The sequence below is a fragment of the Pectinophora gossypiella genome, chromosome 4 (genome assembly GCF_024362695.1).
Source record: "Pectinophora gossypiella chromosome 4, ilPecGoss1.1, whole genome shotgun sequence".
Lineage (NCBI taxonomy): Eukaryota > Metazoa > Arthropoda > Insecta > Lepidoptera > Gelechiidae > Pectinophora > Pectinophora gossypiella.
Window position 1 is genome coordinate 6,272,884 of NC_065407.1, and position 23,983 is coordinate 6,296,866.

The following is a 23,983-nucleotide window of genomic DNA, read 5'->3' on the forward strand; positions in this document are numbered from 1 at the left end:
ATCCCCTCCGGTTGATTGAGGGGAGTTCTGTGCCTAGCAGTGGGACGTACATAGGCTGTTTATATATACGAAAACTCGTGTCAACTGCTTGTCGCTGGTGACCGGTAGTTGTGATAGGTGCCCAGTTACCGCCGACACTTACGTACTCTTGACGCAAAGGTATAAAGGTCTTAGCAAGTACCAGATTTTTTCCATCACAAGTAGAGCGAGAGAACGATAGGATCTACACATTGTTTGCTAATGTTCGCATGGGAACGTGCGATACATTCACTTACCAATTAACAAGGGCCCTGTGATGTAACAACTCCAATACTCGTACTAGATCATTTACCCTCATACAATGTCGAGAATAGAACCATTTTTAGCAAGGTTATTTTCGTCCTATGTGCATTCTACTTTTTGATACCGGCGTTTAAACTATGACACGGTAAATTTTTCATTGAGTGTTAAATATTCCCAGTAGGGCTAACATGCGCACGTGATAAAATCATCGATCGTTTCAATAAGTTTTGTCGAAATCGATAAGTATGTAATTTGACAAAACGACGTGACTTATTTGGGTTCACATATTTGCACCATTCGACAAAACGACATAATTATATCGTCAGAATCGATATAATTATGTAACGAAATTTTATACAGGACAAACGTGTCAGTCAGACGTGTAATTATTTACAAAGTGTAAAATAACATGTACAGTCATGAGTACTAATATGTATACACTTTGAAACCATGTCACATTAACTTTTTTTACAAATAAAACCGTAAGTCTCATTAAATATCAAATATGCTAGTGCGACAGGGTTCTAAAGTGGGTACATGATAATATTGCTCATGACTGTACTCAGACGTTGTTAGCCAGTCATAATGAGGACACCATAAGTGGACGAGAATTGTGTTAAATTAAATAGAAAATTTTTTCGGGTAAATTTTGAAGGGACTAAATTATTTCCGTCTGTTGTAGGTACTTTAATTTATTTTTAGCGTGTGAGGTGTTCTTGAGTCGAGAGATACGAGATCTTACACAAAAATTTTTCATACATCATGCTTGTAATAATAATAAATAAATAAATACACTTTAATACCTCATTCAAAATCATGTTCACAGGTAACGTTCGATCCAAAACAGCTAGGACATATCCGAACAAATGACAATTTGAGTACAGGCCCAATATATGGAATTGACATATCACCTTATGTTCATTCCATACATTTATAACAGTCACTGTCGATTGTCATAATCGTTTGCAACTTATCTAAGAAAAAAAAATGTCGATTGTCATAATCGTTTGCAACTTGTCTAAGGTGCACCATTACCTTACCCTGACACCGCACATCCATGGGTTATCCGATCGTGTCTTGGGGAAAGTTCCTAAGTCTAACTTCATTATAAAAACAGACATAAGCCACACACGCAATCCCTATCGATGTAGGTATAGCCACAGCAACCCTTTGAGAGGCATGTGTCCAGACTATCGGCTGTACAGATAATCCACCATGATGGAGGGGGGATATCTCTGTCGATTTTTACAACATGCGCGTAATAATCAAGCAGCTGGAGGCATGCAGTTTTATTTCCTAAGTTCTCAATCAGCAGATAAGTAACTTCATATTAAGCTGTTTAATTTGATACCTCACTTCCCCGAAAACCTTTGCATTGTTAATGTCTCCACGTGAATCGCGATCCTCCTACACAGTCTGCGTCTCAACTATTTATAAACAGATAAATCGAAATCCCATTATTTCGAACTAACGCAACTTCGTCCTTCAACAAAAGGCTTGAAGTTGAGTAAAACTGCTACCAATATTCAAAGCAGGGTTATATCGTCAGCTAACGTCAAATCTTACCCAAATATTTGTCAACCTCCGACGCCAAACTTTAATTTGCATCGCCTCTAATCCAGATCGGGGACTTTGACAGTTTATCCAGCAGCTCGACAATTAATTTCCCAACGACATAAATATTCAATCGGAGTCGACGCGAACTTGTCTCACGTTGATTTCCATTATAAACTGCGAAAACCGACGAAAACGTATACAGTTCGCACCCTCGCGCTCCTACAAGAACTAGCGGCGTTTTTGCCTCTGCGGCAAGTTGTTAGCAGCGCGTAATTGACTTAAAGTTTAAGAGGATAAGGTCGTTTTTGCGTTGGGGTTGTTGTAGGGGATGCTGCGTCTCCGTATGTATTATAAATTGGTTTAGAGAGCGGGGGGAGTCGCCGGCCGCCGCTCGATACCGGCCAGTCGCGAACCCGAGCCGCGCGCGATCGCTTCGCTGCGTCGTCGAAACGAAACGGGAATCAACACCAACTTCTCATAACCCTTTATTTTTCTACAATTTTCTTTTAAAAATAGTGATTCGGAATTTAAATTTTGGCGCGTAATACGTGCTTTGTGTGTGAGTGTTCATTGTACATAGTGTTTGGATTGTATTGCCGTTTGGGGGTTGCCAATTTTTCGTGCAAAAGGTAAGTTTGTGCGAATTTCAGTATATTGCACCTACTCTTGTTTTAATTAAGAAGTGTAATAACATTACAGAGTACACGTGAATAATAAACATATTTACATAAGCCAACAACAAAGTTAAAATTAGAATGTGTATTTGTTTACAAAATGTTCTGTACGCCGCTTTTAATTTACGTGTACCTGCACATAAAATGTAATGAATTGTAATTGTAAAGTAACCAAGTTGCTTGTCTGTTTAGCTTGATTAGACTTTGTTAATTCTTTCCAAGGTTTGTGAAGATTTTCTTATTTTCCATGAAGAAATGCCGGGTGTCGGTATAAGTGTGTTCTAAGTATGTTTAAAGTACCGTTTTAAGTTATTATGAGTTACCTTAAGCTGTATTACGAAGGGTAATTTACTATAATTGTCAAATTACAGAGCTCTGTTCAAATGCTTTGTTATTATCCATTTCTATTATTTGGAAGATTACGTTTGTTGTAGTAAATGTAGGTATTTCAACTTCCTCGTTTTTATATTCCGGAATCCGTTTACTTAACCTGAGGTCGTCAGGTCCGGTATTTAACCGAAGCGACTGAGGGAAAACCAACCCAATTAGATACCTAAGTAAATAGGTAGGTAGTAGCCGGAACTAAAAACGAAATTGTCTTAGGTCTTTCTTTTAGGAGGTCTTCTTTGCTTATGGGTTGTGAGGTCATCAATCGACACTACTGAACCGCCAAAGGTCCCTGACATGGTCATAACGACTTCAAACTTACCTACTAAAGTAGGTAAATAGTAGCAGGAACTATAGAGTTTTTTCTATGAACAATGCGAAATGTCCTCTGAACAAATAATTTGAACGAAGAAATCATATGACCCCTTATTAAATAAACCTTTCGTGAAACTTAGCCTCCAGAAAGATCGGACTGTATATTTTTCTGTAAATCATGATGACTCACAATCACGCTCGTTACTCCTATCAGGGTAGGATAAAGCCACAAGTACCTAGTTAACGGCCACGAAACCGGCCGCAGAACTAACTAACTTTTCTACTTCTAATTCAGAAACGGGAAACAATTATTTACTGAAACCCGATTCTACTTTCGCGTCTGTCTTTTATTACTTTTGTTAACTTGAATACTAGTGATCGATTTCAAGTAACTTACTCTATAGTTATTTATTATATAAAAACTATTTTAGCGTACTTTTCCCTTGACATTATTTGGCACTAGTAAAAACAAATCTTATCAAATCAAAATCAAAAGTCAAATCTTTCTTGCTAATATTTTATGTAAAAATACAAATAACTGAGATTGTATGTACATGTACCTTACGTAAAATTCTACTTGCAAAATACGTGTGCGTTGTCCTTAACTACACTGCAGTGACGTACTGAAACGTCATAACTGACCGTTTGCCGTCGGCATGTCGTCGACCGTCGCCGACACTATCGTGCCTGGTCTGTAAGTGCATTTAGCGTTAAAGATTTCCCACACGATGTTTTTCAACATTTTCATCTCCATTATAGAAGAAAGTTTGGTGCATTCCTATTTCTGGCAGTTTTTATTTATGGATGTAGTGCTTTATCCTCTCAAATAGTGCGTTAGGGAATTCCAAATTCTTCGCTGTATCTTTTTTATTTTGAATATCATCGTCATCTCATCTCGCCCGGAGGTTTAATTATGCAAAAAAAGACCTAGGTATTCAATTTATACTCTTTCGTGGAAACTCAAGCGTGCGAGCGAGACAGACAGTTATGGTTTTCGACCATTTAGAGTAAAGCGCGACCAGCAGGGGGTGAGGTAAATTTAGCGTATACGAATTTGTGCGGGGCGAAGAGTGTCCGTTCTATGCATAGTATTATTCTTTATTCTATGGCCCATTTGCTTCAATCCAACTCAAGACTGCAATATCAAGTATGGGTGCGAGTAGTCTTGTATCACTTGTGGCTATGTCCACTCCGATAGGGAATCGCGGGCGTGAGCTTTGTCTATCTGTCCGTTTTAAATACAACCTGCGAAATACCGTAAGGAGAGCCCTTGTAATCGAGTTTCCACAATCGTGACTTGTCGACCACGGGTCTTTGAGAACCTCCGCCAGCTAACAAATTCAAATTCAAATTCAAAAATATCTTTATTCAGTAGGTAACATAGTTACACTTTGAATCGTCAATTTTACATAACGAACGTCTCATCCGCCTAAAACTACTGCAGCTTCTCACAACCTGTATAGCCGGGGAAAAGAAGCTGCAAGAAAAACCTCGGCACAGGGCCCTAGACGTTCTTTAAAAAAATAAAAATAAACATAAAACATAAAATATTGGTATACAATTGAGTAATTTAGCTGCCTAATATCAGTTCTCAGACAGTTAATCCCATGCATTCATATCTTCTAAATAATCACTAACTTTATAATAACCTTTTTTGTAAAGTTTTTGTTTAACTACTGTCTTAAAACAGTTGAAAGGCAAATTCTGAATGTCAATGGGAATCTTATTATAAAAACGTATACATTGCCCCTTAAAAGATTTAGTAATCTTATGTAATCGACTGACTTGTAAAGCAAGTTTATTTTTATTCCTGGTATTAACAATGTGCCGATCGCTATTTTTTGCAAATAATCCTATATGTTTTTTTACATATATTAAGTTTTCAAAGATATATTGTGATGCCAAAGTTAAAATATTAATTTCTTTAAATTTATTTCTAAGTGACATCTTGGGTCCCAATTTGTAAATCGCCCGAATGGCTCGCTTTTGCAGAACAAAAATGCTGTTCATATCTGCAGCATGACCCCACAGCAAGATGCCGTACGACATTAGACTGTGGAAGTAGGCAAAATAAACTAATCGCGCGGTTTCTACATCGGTTATTAAACGAATTTTTTTGACCGCGAATGCTGCTGAGCTGAGCCTTTTGGACAACTTATCAATATGAGGACTCCATTGCAACTTAGCGTCCAAAGTAATTCCCAAAAATACAGCAGTATCCGTGAGGTCCAATTCCTTATTTTTTACAATAATAGAATCGAGGGGCCTACTAACATTCGATAACGTAAAATAAACATATTTTGTTTTATTTTCATTAAGTAGCAGGTTGTTTACAGTAAACCAATCCACTACCTCTGAAATGGCGTTGTTTACATCGTCAAAGGAATCTTGTCGTCTCTTTACTTTAAAAAGTAAGGAGGTATCATCTGCAAACAGCACCACCTCATGTTTTACAAGACTAGGTAGGTCGTTTATGTAAACTAGGAATAGAAATGGACCTAGAATTGAGCCCTGCGGGACGCCTATAGTGACGTTAGATCCACACGATCTGCAGCCATGCACATCAACCCTCTGAACGCGGCCACTAAGGTATGACTCCAAAAGAGCGATGGCATTATCAGTTATTCCATAGTGACGAAGTTTCGCGATCAAGATATCATGACAAACGCAATCGAAGGCTTTGGAGAGGTCGCAAAAGACACCAATAGCATCTTTGGACTCCTCCCAAGCCTGAAAAACATGATTTATTAACTCAACACCAGCATCGGTTGTTGAGCGACCCTTTGTGAAACCAAATTGTTTATTAGACATTAAATTGTTTAAATTGAAATGTTGAAGTAATTGCAGTAATAAAATTTTTTCAAATATTTTACTAAGCGTGGGTAGTATAGATATTGGTCTAAAATTAGTAGGGTCAGAAGTACTACCAGCTTTAAACAATGGAATGACTTTACTGTGCTTCATTAAATCTGGAAACACACCATTGTCTACACATTTATTAAATATACATGATAGATAGGGAGCTATGCAATCAATCACGGAGTTAATGACTTTAACAGAGAGACCATGAAGATCTGCAGTCTTTTTGATTTCTAAAGATTTAAAAGCTCTTAAGACGTCCCTAGGACTCACGTGTGTAAATGTTAGTTTATCTACTTTGGACGTATCTATGTGCTCCCTTACAAGTGATTGAGCGAGTGCAGGAGATGACTTCAAGTCCTTGGTAGTCGAAAATGGAATGTCAGTAAAGAATTTTTCAAAAGCTTCAGCAACTTGCTTATCATTTGTGAGTAGTTTACCGTCAATTTGTAATTGATACTCGAGATCGCGTGCTTTGACTTTCCCAGTTTCGCTATTAATAACTTTCCAAGTCATTTTAATAATATCTGAGCTACCTTTAATTTTACTGCTAACAAACATTGCCTTCGCGGTAACGCAAACACGTTTGAAAACTTTTGAATACTGTTTTACATAGTCGTGAAAAGCTACGCTATGATTGTATGTTCTTTCTTCGTAAAGTTCATACAACCTGTTTCTACTCTTATAAATTCCTACCGTCGCCCAGTCACTAAAAATTGGTGTGTCTGCTTTCTTAATTGTTTTTGCCTTAAATACTTTATTAAATTCCGATTTTGTTAGATTAAATAGGGAGTTATATAACAAATTTGGGTCATCACAGTAAGGAAGTTCTGGTAATTTGTTTGACATATTATCTTTGAATTGTTCTAAACGACTACTTGATATGGGATTGCATGTAACATCCTTTTTCAGTGAGCGGTCAACAAATAAGTTGAAAGATATTTGTTGACCACAGTGATCTGACTTTAATTTATTAATTATTAATTTATCACAAGGTTCTAAGTTACTAAAAATATTATCGATACATTTCGCGGACTGTGACGTGATTCGGGTTGGTTCTGAAAAAAGATTTACAAGATTATAACACAGAAATAAAGATTTGAATGTAGTACTTAATGAGCAATTTTCCAGAATATCAATATTAAAATCACCGCAGACGATAACATGTTTGCTTTTATTACATAATTTGCATAAAGCTTCATCAATAACTTTCTCAAATAGATCATAAGATGAAGCGGGGGGTCTGTATACGCTCAATACAATAAGCCGGCTGAGTTCAATACAGGCTAGCTCAACAGTTCGCTCAACTGAGAGACTTACAATATCCGTTCGTTCCTTATATTTTAAACAATTACGTACTAATATTAATGAACCGCCACGGATAGCCGTCTCCCTGCTGTACGAGCTGGCAACCTGGTGATTATTGAAGCAAACGAACTCATGTTTTTTTAGCCAATGTTCAGTTACGCACATAATATCAACACAATTACTGTTTAAAAAAAGTTCAATTTCAAGTTCCTTGCCCAATATTCCTTGTATGTTTTGGTGTACCAGGTTGATTACATTTGTATTTTTCTTATTGCATTTTATATTTAATATGTCCTCATTTAACTTACTACAGCCAAAGTTTTTCTCTGTTGTCATTAAATTTAATTTAAATTACAAATGTCAGAAATAAAAATAGGCTGCTCAATAGGAGCAGACGCGTTAAAAGCCAACGAATTGGCTGATTCTAATGTAAAAAAAAAGGATAGCGACTTCGCTATTTGTCTTTTGTAAAAGTTAGATAGATAGTAATATCTACCTTTGGTCAAATAAAAATTCCTAACATAGGAATTCGTATCAATGAACTGAAATTTATTATAATAATCGCATACTAAAGTATGCAATGTCAGGTTTAGATCATGCCTAAACTTAATTTCGGAATTAACCTAACCTAACCTAAGTTTTTTAACTCAGTAAAGCAGTCACAGTTCACGATTTTCTTTTACTTCCTTTTCTAATGGCGCCGACAGAAACCCGCTCAAGTAATCAAAACCTACGATTAGGCATAAAAAAGATGGAACTACAAATTGATAGCAGACTACACACTTGGTAGGAGTCATAAGGATTCTGACTCGACCCGCTTTTCGCCTAGACACAATTTCTACCCGACTACGGTTAAATAAAAATGAGGGTTATGTGTTTGACCGCTATGTTTGTATGTGCTACTACGCTATTTCTGTTCCCGCATAACTTCTAAACCACTAACATCTGAATGTAACAAATGAGGTCTAATAGATAGTCTATCGCGTTGGAAAAGAGATAGGTAATCTCTGTCGACTTTTACTACATTCCCGGGACGTTAAGCAACTACATATATGACCTTTTAACTCTCGTTTTATTTTATTTAAGTACCTCTATTTCCTGCGCACCCTGTTACAATAGGTACTACGTCATATTGGTATAGATGGAACGTACAGATAGACTAATTTTACGAGCGACCTTGTCGCAGCGACTGTACCACCCTTACCATGAGGTTATGTAGCTATATTGAGTACAGTCACGCTCAGAAGTGTCTCTGTTTTTTGTATTACTCAATTTGTTATCTAATTTAGTAATGTAATAATTTAATAGAATATTATTGAAGAAGCTGTGGTAGCCCAGTTGGTAGAACCCTTGCATCTCACTTTGAGGTCGCAGGTTCGAATTCAGCACAGGCCTAAACCGAAGATTGTCGAATTTGTTTTCGAATTCATGTTTGGATCATAAATGATTATCACGTACTCAGCGGTGAAGGAAAACATCGTGAGGAAACCTACATTCGCGAGAAATGCATTTTCGGAGGTATGTGACCTAACCTGTATTGGGCTGGTTTTCCCTTCGCGGGTTAGAAGGTCAGACAGGCAGTCGCATAAACATACATAAACAGCCTATATATATATACGTCCCCCTGCTGGGCACAGGCCTCCCCTCAACCAACCGGAGGGGGTATGGAGCGTACTCCACCACGCTGCTCCAATGCGGGTTGGTGGAGGTGTTTTTACGGCTAATAGCCGGGACCAACGGCTTAACGTGCCCTCCGAAGCACGGAATCATCTTACTTTTTTTTCGGACAATCATGTGGTTCGACAATGTCCCCATCGGAAATTGAACCCGGACCTCCAGATCGTGAGCCTAACGCTCTAACCACTAGACCTCGGAAGCTGTTAATGCTGGGGATAACGGGATGATTATTGACGAAGCCCTCCCTCCCGGAGAGCTCCCTCTTTGTCTGGCATGAATGCAATATGCGGCAAATCTACAATAAGTCACGTCAAAAAAAAATTCGTAGTCTTCCACCGGAGTCCGCTTTCATACTTTTCTTTTTCCGTTCTAAGATATTCAATTCTGAAAAAAATAACCATACAAACAGACCACCACCACCAAGCTGCCTCACAGTGGGTTCGAGAAAGTGTTTTATGCTTAATAGCAAGAACTAACAGTAAAATATGCCACCCGAAGCACAGATGCTAAATGAAAAAATGTATAATTAAATACATGATTATCGGTATGTTCAGCTACTTAGAGTTGAATTAGATACTAAATACTTCATAAGCTTAGAGCATTCTTAACATACCCTTTTTAAATACAGTAACAAGAGTTTAACATAACATACATACCGTTATATCACTATTATATTATCCTAAATAAATAAATAAATAAATAAATAAATCCTATTTTTCACAGGTCCGTTTACCTAAACTGAAGATTTGACAGGTCCGGTTTTTTGCAGAATATTATAACATAAATATGGTGAAAAACCAGATCATGTTAGAAAAGACAATGGCCCCGATTCCTGCAGACACCGCCTTATTTTATTTTAAGTTATATCCGTCATTTTCATATCCGTCGAAAAGGAAAGGGACGGGTAATCGACAAGCATAAAATTTATGGAACACACGTCAATTTTAAGCACAAATCTAAACCAACCGTCTAAAAATTTTACATCCGTCAATAACCCGACACAGTTAAGTAGACAGCACGTCAAACGGATTGCATACCAGCGACGTACCTTTTGATTCGCCCGGGTTATTCATTCATTTACTCATTCTTCCTAAAATTAAGAGCTGTGAATCATCCGTGACAGATATAATAAATGACAGATATAACTTAAAATAAAATTAGATGGTATTTACAGGAATTAGCACCAATGTCTTTGTTAAGTTTACGACATTTCCAGGACTGATACGGCTGAACACGTACTATGATTTTTATTCGCTCCCAGTACAGCATCGTCTAAGTTTCACATGACAGCCAGCAATATTTTTTTAACATTTTTGCGAGTGACTGTAGAGAGGTGAACGGACGCATTGCCAGGGGAGGCTGCGCGCATGCGCCGTCAGTGTTTTGGAGCTTCTTGGCACCGCTTCAATGGTCCTCCGAGGGCCGACATTGCCATAGTAACGCCACAGAAATGGCGACTCCCATTGAACTTGAATTATATCCAATTTTGTTTATGGGTACAATACGTACTTTTTATCGTCCTATTTGTACAACTGCTGATTTTACTAGATACAAATGTTTTACGAGTATGGAAGGAATGTTTTTTTTTTCAAGTATGATTTGAATCAGACTAGGACCTTAGAAATCTTTGAATGTTAAGCCCTGCCTTAAGTCGTACATGCACATTTATGTTATGAATAGTGCCAATGCCCGGGTCCCTCCTCCAAAAGGAATTCGCCAGGCAAATATCACGTTAAAATTAAAAACAAAATGCTGAGGAACACAAACCACCGTTTACCTAATTTCGCATTTTGGTCCAAAAAGCCAAAACCATCTACATACCTACATGAATTGATTTCCACGCCTCTCATTCCATGGGATCACTCGGCCATTGTTCCAACTAAATTATACTATTATTTCCACATTAACTAGGAGTTCTCTGCTCCTTGTTTTAAAAAATAAAATTAGAGGTCCCGCGCCCTGTGATCAGAATCCGACTTGACCGAAACTAATCGGTTCATGGAATAGATCCTTTTGAAAAAACCTCATCATAAGCATATTAAAGTGAATCTTTAAAGATGCCGACTACATATTTCTTAAAAAAAAAATACATTGAAAGAATTTGGGACTGTTTGAATTTTCAACATAACATAACATCACGCCTGTATCCTCAAAGAGGTGGGCAGAGGTGTACAAGAATATACCACTGCTGGTCAACTATGTTTAAGTTTCATGTATAAGACGGTAATAGTCCTAAATATATTTTACACAAAATTATCTTCATATATATTTTTTTTCACCTTTGATAAGTTTGCTCTTGCAAGTCTGGGGAGACTTGCCTGAAGGCACTGACGAGGCCTAAGATGGAGCGAGCTCGCCCAGAAGGTGCATGATCACTCAGGCCTTGAAAGCACCCGGGTTATATGCATTCGGAAATACAGAAGACGGCAAAGAATTCCACTCCGAATTAAAAGTGTTTTAAGCACCTTTAAACTTCCTTATTCCCAAATAAGCTGCTGTGAAAGATCATCTAATATTATGCAAAACGATCAGAGAGCATGACATGATCAAAGAGAATACCTTCAGGGTACGACGTTTAATTTTTAATATCGCATGCTATTATGGGTCGCGCGGGACGGTGCGTGTAATAGATCGAATATGTATTTTAGGAATGGATAATTTAAGCGCCTCTGGAGGCTCTGCACGGCAACCGCGCCGCGCGCGAATTATATCGAGGCCTTCGACCAATAGCCGTTTGACGTCTATCTATGTAGATAGAAATAGAAATACTCTATACGATACATTAATAGATGGATTCAAAATTCAAAAATTATTTATTTACCATAAATCAATACACTACTCGTGTTTGGGACAACTTTTAAGCAAATATTTACTTGTGTTAGTAGCCCCGCTCTTCTATGTGATACATTGGTATTGGTAATGAAGTAAACATAAAGAAGTACAAAATAAATGAACAATAAAGAAAAATAAGAAAATAATAATAATAAAAATAAAAACAATAATAAAAAAAAGAGGAACATTAAAAGCAAGTGGGTATGTGTGTAAACTTATAAGATCTATATTAGTGGTGTTAGTGTGTGTATGTGTGTATGTGTGTGTGTGTGTGTGTGTGTGTGGGTGTGTGTGTGTGTGTGTGAGAGAGAGTATTAGTGTGTTGAGAGTGTAAGTGTAAATGTTAATTTACATTATTCCAGTAAGGTAACAACCTGTTTGAGTGTGACCATGCTTAATATTTTATGCAATTTATAGTAAACAACTACCTTCCTACCTAAATAAAATAAAATAAACATGAGCTTACTCGCCTATCTTTAGCATTGCCTCAATCTCGTCGTAGGTTTTACTCTTGATCCAGCCGTATAGGGTAGTTTTGCAGTCACGTGTCGTTTTAGGATATATGTTTGTTTCCTTGTTTATATAGTTGTAAAGATGAGTGGATGTACTTACATAGAAGTTCCTCCTTATCAGCTATCAACAATAGCATATAAATATTGTTACAATTTAGGTATACTTGTATGTCATGTCATGTACTTGTGAATAGTCATTACATTATATCAAATAGCATTGTAGATAGCGTTCGTATCGTTTATTGGTCGAAGCGCTCAATATAATTCGCGCCGCGCGGCGTGGTTGTCATGCAGGCTCGGATGACTTTTATTTAGAAGAGTACATTCTCGTATATATACACTTTTTGATAAATCTCATTGTGATATAATTTTCTTCAACAAAACCTTGTCTTCTTTAAATAAATTTCAATTTGAGTAAAAAATTTGATTATTTTCCAGAATTAAAACTTAAAACTTCTTCAATTTAGTATAAACTTATACAAACTTATAAACTAAAAACAATAAATCACATCATCAAACCCCAAAGGGGTTTGTCCTGATGAACATTCCGCTTTAAAATGAATACAATTTACTTAAACTAAAATTATAATATGTATTTACGTAACTAATGGAACATTAACAATATTGATACCCACTACGCGCCACAAACTTAGCTTGTGTATTGCGTGTATTGCGAATCATGATTTTTCAAAAATGCGCTCACTTGATATTCGGCTCCTATAGGGCGCCGAAACATTCTTTATTGCACAAATCAAGAAACGATTACAGACGCGTAGGTATCGAATCTAATACAAGGCAATTGGCGACCTAGTCGCTTGAAGCTCATATTTAGTTGGAATAGGAGTGAGTATTCATATTTCATCTATGATCTAAACATGGCTTCAAACTCATAAAGTCGAATTCAGTGGTTTAGAGCCCCAGCCGGGATTTGAAACCGTGACATTACGACGTATCTCCGAACAGGATCACGGATTCAATATCTTTATCTAAATATATAAAAGGAGAAACTGACTGACTGACATATCAACGCATAGCCTAAACGGCTAAACGTAGGCACTTGAAATTTGGTAGGGACGTAGCTTAGGTACCGTAGAGGTGCACTAAGAAAGGAATTCCCGAAATTCCCACGGGAACGGGAATTAGTTGAAAAATCCTTCCACGCGGACGAAGTCGCGGGCAAAAGCTAGTGTTTTATAAATCTGACTGTTACAGAGACGCCTACTATACATACTAAGTACTCGTAGTATAGGCATACAGTAGTAAGTACTCATGCTTTTTATCGTAAATATTCGCATCAAATAATTTTTACCTAGACCAGGCTAGCCGATATCCGAACCGTTTCAAAACATTTTAATCTTGAATGATGGCCGGGGAACCCATTCTCATAATAAATGGATCGGTTTCAGCCATTTTTTGCCTGTACCCCGCCTTCCGTGGTAATACATAAATAATGGTCTAAAACTTTAAACTTTCATCGCATTTTCTCTCTTATTTTGCATCCAATATATAATTTATCCAATATATAAAAGAAATCCTTCAAAGTACAGAAATTCTCTTATAGGGTCCATCACCACCAGATACTATTATCATCATAGATAAGCAGTCTTCTTCTTCGTCTATAAGAATAAGCAGTGATCGAATATTCAGGCATTTGCCTTTTGCGCTGGTTAAGTATAATGACACTTTGGTATTGAAAAAAAACCCCCGCGAAACCGAGACTGACAAGAATTGTTCACATAAATAAAATGTACTTAAGTTTGACAACTAAAACCAGACTACAGAAAATTCGCGCTCTAAAAAGTATAAAACAAGAGAATAGGGTATGATTCTCTAATATTTATCCGAATAGTGATGTTTAGAAGATAACCGTGGTCGTGCGCCGTGGTAAGCAAACTCTTAGGACAAGTACATACATGACATACATAGCGGTCAAACAATAACCCTCCTATTTAAAAAAAAAAAGTTTTCATCTCGAGCTCCTCCGTGCTTCGGAAGGCACGTTAAGCCGTTGGTCCCGGCTGCATTAGCAGCCGTTAATAACCATCAATCCGCACTGGGCCCGCGTGATGGTTTAAGGCCCGATCTCCCTATCCATCCATAGGGAAGGCCCGTGCTCCAGCAGTGGGGACGTTAATGGGCTGATGATGATGATGATGATATCAACAGCATTTTATGAAGTTTATGCAATGCAAATAATCTCCCGAATCAGGGTCATTTCTTAAATAATAGGTAAAATAATAATATGTATAAGTGCCCAGTGTTACAAATGGCCAGTAGGGCTAACATACGCAGCGTGATAAAATTTACTCACGGTAATTTTATCGATTTTGACGGTGTAATTATGTTGTTGTGTCGATTGATGCAAATTATCTAAACCCAAAGAAGTTATGTCGTTCTATCAAAATACGAACAAAATCACGTGAACAAAAACAAAATTATCGATTTCGATAAAATTTATCGAATCGATCTATAATTTTATCACGTTGCTTATGTTAACCCTGCTGAAAACAACCTACAATCACACGTTCCAATGAAGCACTCAAAAAGATACTTAGAGACTGAATTGCTGATAAGAGGGCTTAATAGCCTTTCCAAAACTTATTCGGACGCCTGACGCCTTTATAACGCAAAAGGGTTATTTTTCAAAAGGCACCATTTGCGAATGGGACCTTTTTCGCCCAGGGGCATTTTGTAAAGGGACATTATGCGACGAAAAGGAATAAAGTTGTAATACAAGTCCTATGTGTCACTGCTCACGCTCCTTGGGTCGTTGGCACTAGCTTTACGAGCGTCTCGACACGTTCCGCCGATGTCGTGCTGCGCCGTGGCTTTTCTCGCAAAAAGTTTAACTTAAATCGCTTAGTTAAGTATCTACCTAATGTTTAAGTAAGATACTAAATATGTTATATGAGAACCTGGGAAACTGCGTGATTGGTTCCACGAAATCCTCAGCTGAACTGTGTGAGAATGGGATACTTAGATGCTTAAATAGTTTAATGACAAAAACATAAACGAGCCTCGAACTTGTACTTACAAGACTAAAAAAAGTAAAGAATTTGACAGCAATGCTCTTTTTTTTTCGAAGCTCGTTTACTGTTGTAGAGTACGAGTGACATTCACTTCTTCGAAGTTTGAAAACTGTGAAGGCTTGATAATATGGTTGATGACTAATTGGCAAGCACTGCTTCTAATACTATTTGATTATCTGCTAAATTATTTTTAATACTTTATAGTAAACGATTTCTGATTCCCGGCTTCCACCGCAAAAAGTGTTACACTAGTATCAAGTACCGCTATTATGGTCGATTATAGTTATTATTATTGCTAGATTATCTAGATAATAAATGATAAGTGCTGCTTTTCAATTGAATTATCAATTAGGCACCTTAGAGACCATTACTTACAATTAGGTTTACAATAAATTGGTATGTTTCTAACCATATCGGGTTGGGTGGAGTTAGAAGCCAACACGTAATCACACTTTGTACAGAATCACCATTGTAGATTATGATTACGACTATGTTCCAATTCGGCTGGTCAACGGTACATCTATCGCAAGATGAACTAAGTACGTACGCTTCACCTGAGCTTTACAATACAGCGGGCTTTCAGTTAGACTAAATTGTTAGGTGGTGAGCCGTATTGCCGCTGTCTTTATAGTGGTAGAGCCAACTGTGCCCATCATGTTGGAACATAAATCTTACACCCGTCCATATTTATGATGACGTTAGCACCTGAATGTATTTTATATTTCTTTACTTCCTATCCAGCAGAGAAGTGGCACTTATAGCACACCCTGTGTGTACGGTTACGAGTACTAATATGTACTTATACACTTTGAAACCATCCTCCTAACCTCCTCCGTGCTTCGGAAGGCACGTTAAAACGTTGGTCCCGGCTGCATTAGCAGTCGTTAATAACCACCAATCCGCTGGGCCCGCGTGATGGTTTAAGGCCTGATCTCCCTATCCATCCATAGGGAAGGCCCGTGCCCCAGCAGTGGGGACGTTAATGGGCTGATGATGATGATGATATGAAATAAATAAATGATACTGCGACAGGGTTCTAAAGTGGGTACATGATATTGCTCATGACTGTACTCTGCCGCCATGCGCGTAAGCAAGACAGACAGTCCGTGTTCTCCCCTACTCCTAAGCTGCTTTCGACTCTTTAAAGTAAGACCCAGAGGGGATGAGGTCGGCGCCTGATGCAAACTTGTGCGGGGCGAAGAGTGTGGGTTGTGAGGTGGATTACCAACCCCATCAACCCTGGTGTCAGGGTTATTACTGAGCCGCCATAGGCCCCTGACATTGCTCATGTAACTCATGTAACGAAAGGCTTAACATGCCTTCCGAAGCACGGATCGTCTTACTTTCGAACAATCAGGTGTTCAGCCTGTAATGTCCTAACCAAACTATTGATCACAAAGTGATTTTTGTGATATATCCCCACCGGGATTCGAACCCGGGACCTCCGGATCGTGAGTCCAACGCTTCATACATCAGTAAGTAGTAGAGTTACCGTTCTATACGGAGTATTATTCTTTATATTATGTCTATAAGTATGGGTACCTATAGCTATACTTTATTTAGTTTTTGTATTCCCAACAAGTATTGTATTAATTCCAGATAATTGATCTGGTCTTATCTCTGATGAAAGGATCATGTATTGTTATTATTAACAACATATAATTCGCCGCTCAAAATTGCTGGTTCAATGCGCGGACACGGCTTGTTATAATTTACCTTTTGTAAAATTTTATTTTATCGATCCTATCTTACAAGGTTGAAAAATTTCGACCGTAGTCTTTGAGTGATTTGGTTTGAAAAAGAACAAAGTGTTGATTTTTATGGAAAGATGAAGTAGTTTGGGATACTATAGTAGGTACTTATATTTACGTAGGCATGTATGATGGGCATGGGCCAATAAGTTTTTTTTTTACTTTTTTATAAGTAGTTTCTTTTTACTTCGTGAAAATTGTCTTTGATTTTTTTAAATTTAAATTTGGAATCGGTCGACAGCGTTATCGTTGCTGTTAACGCTAGTAAATGTACTATTAAATAGGTCGAATTAGTAAATCTAGGGAATGCAATCCCGACTCGAGATCGTAAATCGGGATTGGAAATATCAATCCCGCGAGATCCCGAAATTTTCAGGATCTCGTTTAGTTCCTAAAAAATGTACATTTAAGATGCTGAAAACGCTGAAAACTGCTTGTTTGTGATAGTGAGGTAAAACAAAATATTTTTTGAAAGAAAACAAAAACCTTTATTCTTCAATATTACTCACTAAAAACAAATTCGCCCAATCCCATCAATCTCGAATGGGATCTCGTCATATTGTGCTTCGGGATTGATCCCGAAAAATTGAGACGAGGACGAGATCACGCGAAATCGGGATTGCATTGCCTAGTAAATACACGTATTTATTCAATTTGAAGAGTTATATGACAATCAGAATTGTCAAGTGGATATATCCAGAAAATGTCTTGGCATTAAAGTTATCATCGCCATATATAAATACATATTAAGGAAGCGTAATGCCACACAATTTATTACAACTGAAATGTCAAGGGACACCTAAACTGCATTCCTGGGTGCATAAAAAAAGAAACAAACTTGGAAGAAAGTTATTCGTCTCAAGGTCGATATTGAAAAAGTCAAGTGTAAGGTTGCTTTTGTAGTACTTATATATCTATATACTCGTATTAAGTATATATTTTTATACTACAGGTACACATTCGTAAACTGCTGTGCTTCCTATTTTGAAAAGGGGGCAGAAAGAAGTTGTTATAATAAGCGGGAGGGAAAAGTGTAGACATGAAAATCCATTATTCCCGCTTTCTAAATTTTAATATATTTTAAAAATTTTGACAACATATCCCGCACACACATTGACCCCGAATGCTGCAGACACCTCCTATTTATAAGTACCTCTCATTTTAATCTGGCAATATAAAATTTTGCGAGGATTGTTTAAATTTCTGCCTAAAATTGACGTGTGTTCCATAAATTTTTATGCTTGTCGTGCAATCGATTTAAAAACCCCCTCAAATTTATATTGGCCAATAACCCGACAGAATTAAGTTGACGGCACTCGTTAAACAGGTGGAAATTCAGCGAGACGCCTATTTTATTCGCCCGGGTTATTCATTCATTTTAAAATGAACCATTGTCATCCGTCCTTTTCCTTTTCGGCGGATAAGAAAACGACAGGCATAACTGAAAATAAAATTAGATGGTGTCTAATGGAATCAGCACCAATATTTTTTTTATAATCCAATAGCTCTAAGTATTAATATTAATTTTCAGTATGAATATGATTAGCTAGATTTATAAACCTGTTGTTATCTTTTTTCACAGAAAACACTTAAATCGTGCGTTTTTTTACTAGAGAAGATGTGATCCCTTACACTATTATGACATGTCCGGGATGCTAAGTATTTGTAGCCCCCAGGTTTGTAGAGAAGGGAAGCTCTTACTAGAAGACTTTGTATAGTAGATATTGCCAAAAAAGACACATATTTACTCGCTATTCTGCCGAATATCGTAGTAAATAATATGTACATTAGTGTAGGTGAAGTTAAGGACTATTAATGTTCAATGTAAGCAATAATATTCACATTTGTATCTCGTTGCCTCCAGTTGTTGCTCTCCTGATTGCTTCTAGTAGTCATTACCGACTACATAGACACTGGTATTCGATATTTATGGCTACGAAGTAACTGTGGTATTTTACAATGTTATGTACGGAAGTAAAGTAAAATGTAGTATTGTTCGTTTAAATATTAAGGTATCATTTCACAGGGTAAGGAGAATCCGTCAGAGGGATTGTGTCCAATTTAACGTGATGGTCAGAACGGAACGATTTTTCATAAATAACTAGATACCTTAAACTTAATATATTTTGGTCGATTTTTCTACATTACCTATGATCCTCTTTAAGTATACTATTGTAAGCATACCTATAAGTATACAGGATGTTAGTGCCACCGTACCGCTGAGGCAGTGATTCATGGTTAAAGATAATTTATTTCTTATTTTCAACATATTAAATGTCATTCATATAAGAAACAAAGTACTTACATTTGTATATACATAAGTTCACACTGCGCCTAATAGTTAAACTTAAACATAAGCATTTCCTTCACTTACTTCTACACATACACAGACTGGTCCGCAGAACCAAGCACCACACTTTCAAAATTATGATAACTTTAAGAGTTTCATTTTGTATTACTACGTAGGTATAGTTCAAAGAAATGTTTCAACTCATGATTCTGAGTTAATATCAAGTGTAAGTAATTTTCAGTTGTATAATTTAATTTTAATTTTGTGATGGAAAATTTCACTTGATATTAACTGAGAATCATGACCTGAATCATCTTAGCATTGGGTACGGTGTCACTAATACCGTGTAGGATTATTTTCACCCACAATTTTGCCGTTCTTTGGTCCTTACAATGTATTCAGGCCATAATTTAACAACGGGTTACAAAGTCGGACCCTCAAAAACCAAGACCACTCGCTCGAAGGCAAATTTTTATGCCTTCTCCGATATTTTACGGCTCTTACAAACCCGCATATGTTTTACGTAACGATAAATATGTTATGATAGTGTTACCGGTCCACTGGCCGAACCTTCGACTCCCAGCTATTGTAAGCATCATGAATACTTTGAGTTTGAATACATATTTGAAACAGATGTAATTGATATCACATGGTCTCCAGAATTTTTGCAATAGACTCGCTTAAACATAGCTAGCGAGGAGTGCATACATACATAAACAGCCTACGTATATATACGTCCCATTCCTGGGCACAGGCCTCCCCTCAATCAACCGGAGGGGGTGTGGACCATACTCCACCATGCTGCTCCACTGCGGGTTGGTGGAGGTGTTTCTACGGCTAATAGCCGGGACCAAAGGCTTAACGTGCCCTCCGAAGCACGGAATCATCTTACTTTTTCGGACAATCAGATGATTCAAGCCTGAAAACTCCTTACCAAACAAAGGACAGTCTCACAAAGTGATTTCGACAATGTCCCCATCGGGAATCGAACCCGGGCCTCCAGATCGTGAGCCTAACGCTCTAACCACTAGACCACGGTGGCTGTTGTTAGCGAGGAGTGCGTGTTTATATTATACATTTACAGGCGTGACTATGGTCTTTTGGGTGCAAAAAGGAGTTCTTGTATTGTATTGTGATTGGTTTGCTGGACACATGAGGCTCTGCCTACCCGACACGTGCTTGATTGCACGGGCTTGATTGTATCTATCCGTGTCTATAGATAGATTTGTGTCAGGCACGCACACTTCTAAATCGGCCATTAGTCCTATTGCAGTTTTTATGCGAACCCATCACCAAAACCCTTTTTTACTGACCTGTATATGCCGAAATTTAATTAGTCCCATGAGAATATAGCACGACTACACCGCCCAATTCAGTAGCGTAGCTAGGTGAGGCCCCGGTGTTTTGGGCCCCTACATAACCAATGCATGTATTTTTCAGAAATATAAAACGAATATAACTGAAACACCATTCAGGCTTATTCTTAAAACACATCGGTAAATTATTGAGCGTACAGTCACAAATCGTAATATAAAAGATTTTTTTTAAGTCTAGTTCATTGGTTTGATTGAGTCAAAGATAAAATAAAATGGTAATCTAGAATTAAAAGTCAGTCTAAGATGAATAGATGATGAAAAATTAATCTCATTTACCTTTTCGTCTTATTTATAGTGGCCTATTGTAGATTTATGTTAGATGACATTCAGTACTTAGCCGGAGAAAAAGAAGACAGTTTGCAGTTACATTTGATATTGGAGTGCCAATACGGATAGGTATTCTGATTCGTATCTTGCTAATATTAAGCCCAGGGGTTTTAATAAAGTTACATTGACCCTTTCATCAAAAAATAATATTCTTATTCGACATTTGCTGAATGTGATATGACGCACTTTTATGTGCGCAGTATGAAATGTTCCATGTGGCCTTTTAGACCCCCAGTTCATGGCCCCCCTGAGTGTGGGGGCCGTAGGGTCCCTCCTATTTGGTCCCTAGATACCTTTGCCCCGACCTCGAACCTCGGCTCGTGCATCAATCACGGTGTCGGTCGCAGGATCTGCCCATGCGTCGATTAGTATCGTTACTTTTTGGGGTTCCGTTTCAATTTTCGAGTTTAAATTTTGTATTTTGAGTGTTAAAACGAATTTGAAGTAAAATTCATCCAAAAATTACATTACATAGGTACTTGTTGATTTTACAGAGATTATCGACCAACGCGCAAATATGTAGAATATGATGAATACTTTGATCGAAACTTTAATATATTGCGTTAATTATGATAATCTGTATCGTAAATTCGTGGTTTTAGTACTTAAAAATAATATAAATCAAATTTCACAAGTTTTTTTTTATTCCATAAAATAAGAACTAAATAATTAAGAAATATACAGAAGTAACGTCTAATGTCGAAGGAACGTTTTTCACGTTAGCGACATGCCACCTGAATAATGTATTGCGGTAGATATATACAAAAAGCCTTTTCCTGTACCTATCAATAATACACAGCTTCCTTGATGAGCCATCAAATAAATGCTAAAAATGTTTCACCATCTGTCTAACAGCCAATCAAAGTGACAAAACATCGCACAAGATTTATGACTTAGACGCGCATTTCATAAATAAATTCATACGGAACCTTACCAACGAACTGCTATGCGTCCTTACCGGTTGATTCGTATAAATGGCGCCGACAGTCTCGGAACCCCGCAGTTAAATGGATATATACATACTTATACAGCCGTAATAACATAAAACATAATAATTCAATTCATTAAATGAACCTTTTAACGTTACCTTGAAATGTTAGCTGTCACTTTTGAGCATACCTGGTTTTCTTATACCATGTTTTAGACTTGAATCGTATGGTGTCAGACGTCACACACACCTATGCGCGTGTACGATAATGTCGTGTGTTATTACGGTCTTTGTGACGATGATGGAGCATACGACGTAGACTACACTATACCTCTCGGACAAGGAGCGAGTATAATGTCAATGTGTAGTATCTGTGTAAAATGAGGTTGTTGGTTTGACTTAATCCTACGTTGATCTTACGACCATTACTATTATACGCAACAGAACGCATTATAATTATTATGCAGTAGAGAACCAATGCTCATGGCTTGCATATCACTTTAAAACATTATGAATTTAATCAATTTAATCATACAAATGAATGAGTGGATATAATTAATCCACCTACACGTCATATTTGACAACAAGTCGGCACTTGTTTTAATCAGGCTTCATTTAATTACATAGCGCCTGTGATGATTTTGTGTGCAATTATTTTGTATTGTGTAATATAGGGAAGTCAAGGAATTGGCCTTTGATAGACTGGAACGGAAAATGCTATACCGACATGAGCGTGGCTTTTAAATTGATGATGATGATGTGTAAATATATAATTTTCGATTTAATATTCGTAAAGGTACATATGAATATTGCATGTACCACAGACAGAATTATTGTTATACAGAACCAATTAGTTGTGTTGTATAACGACTCCAGACAACTTAATCATGAAACCAGAAGCCCAGCGTTTGATTCCCATTCCGTCCCACTTAGATCAGTTTAGGAAGAGAATTTTTCTACTATTGACTCTTTTGATGGAAATGTATAGAAGGAACTAAGTGGTAAAGAATAGTAATAGGTAATATTAAACGTGAATTTAATCAAGTTTCATTTTCTCCAAACTTTTTAACATACGTATGTAGGTATGAAACTCAGACCTATTTTCCACCGGAAATCAATGTCAATGTCAATCTATGGAATTCATTCTGACTTCAGAATTCAAATTCTAACATTGTATTTAATAAAATATTATTTCTTACTTTCTATTTGAATTTAGAAGACGGTTTATTTTTTTATTTTATTTGTATTATAAATACGCGCGTATGTTTTACCTACTCACCTATTAAAAAACAAACATATCGAACATGCATTGAGCGTGATATAAGACGCCCATATCACTCCAAAGTGCGATCACTTCCTAGTTCGTGGTATTGAGACAATCCAGTGTTGACACCATAGATACCAGTGTTGACACCTCGACACAATGGAGGTAGCCAGAAACGAGGCGGTTCGGAAAACATAGTGTTTATACCCGTTGTAACGCGGTGATGCGTGTTAGGTGACTTGTTGCTAATTACGTATAGTAATGCCTATTATAGTGTAAGTATTTAAGTTTACATACACACATACATAAATTCACGCCTATTTCCCACCGGGGCAAACAGAATTCCATTTGCTTCGATCCTGCTATAATTTGTTTAAGTTTTTTTATTCGTTTATTTAACAGTTTACTGTACACAGAACAGTATATAAAAATAATTAGACTAAAACAAGAAAGACACACGGTTCCCCTTATTTGTAGTAGAAATCTCTTCCAGCAGACCGGAAAGAGATAAACTTAAAAACTAAGCGACGGCAGATAAGCATGCACATCAATAACAAGTTAAAATTTAATTTGCTGTGTAGGGAAAGGTCCATGATGAGTTGTCAGAGAGTGCTT

The 23,983-nt window shown here is 37.2% G+C and overlaps 1 protein-coding gene across 1 annotated transcript in view; it reads left to right on the forward strand.

Annotated features, from left to right (window-relative positions):
• The first annotated feature begins 2,247 nt into the window (after window positions 1–2,247).
• The window catches only part of LOC126366199 (SH3 and multiple ankyrin repeat domains protein 3), a 248,622-nt gene continuing 226,886 nt past the window's right edge, over window positions 2,248–23,983 (forward strand). The window contains exon 1 of the mRNA XM_050009203.1: window positions 2,248–2,468. The gene's annotated coding sequence lies outside the window, so the exon portion shown is untranslated. The remainder of the gene's footprint in view (window positions 2,469–23,983) is intronic.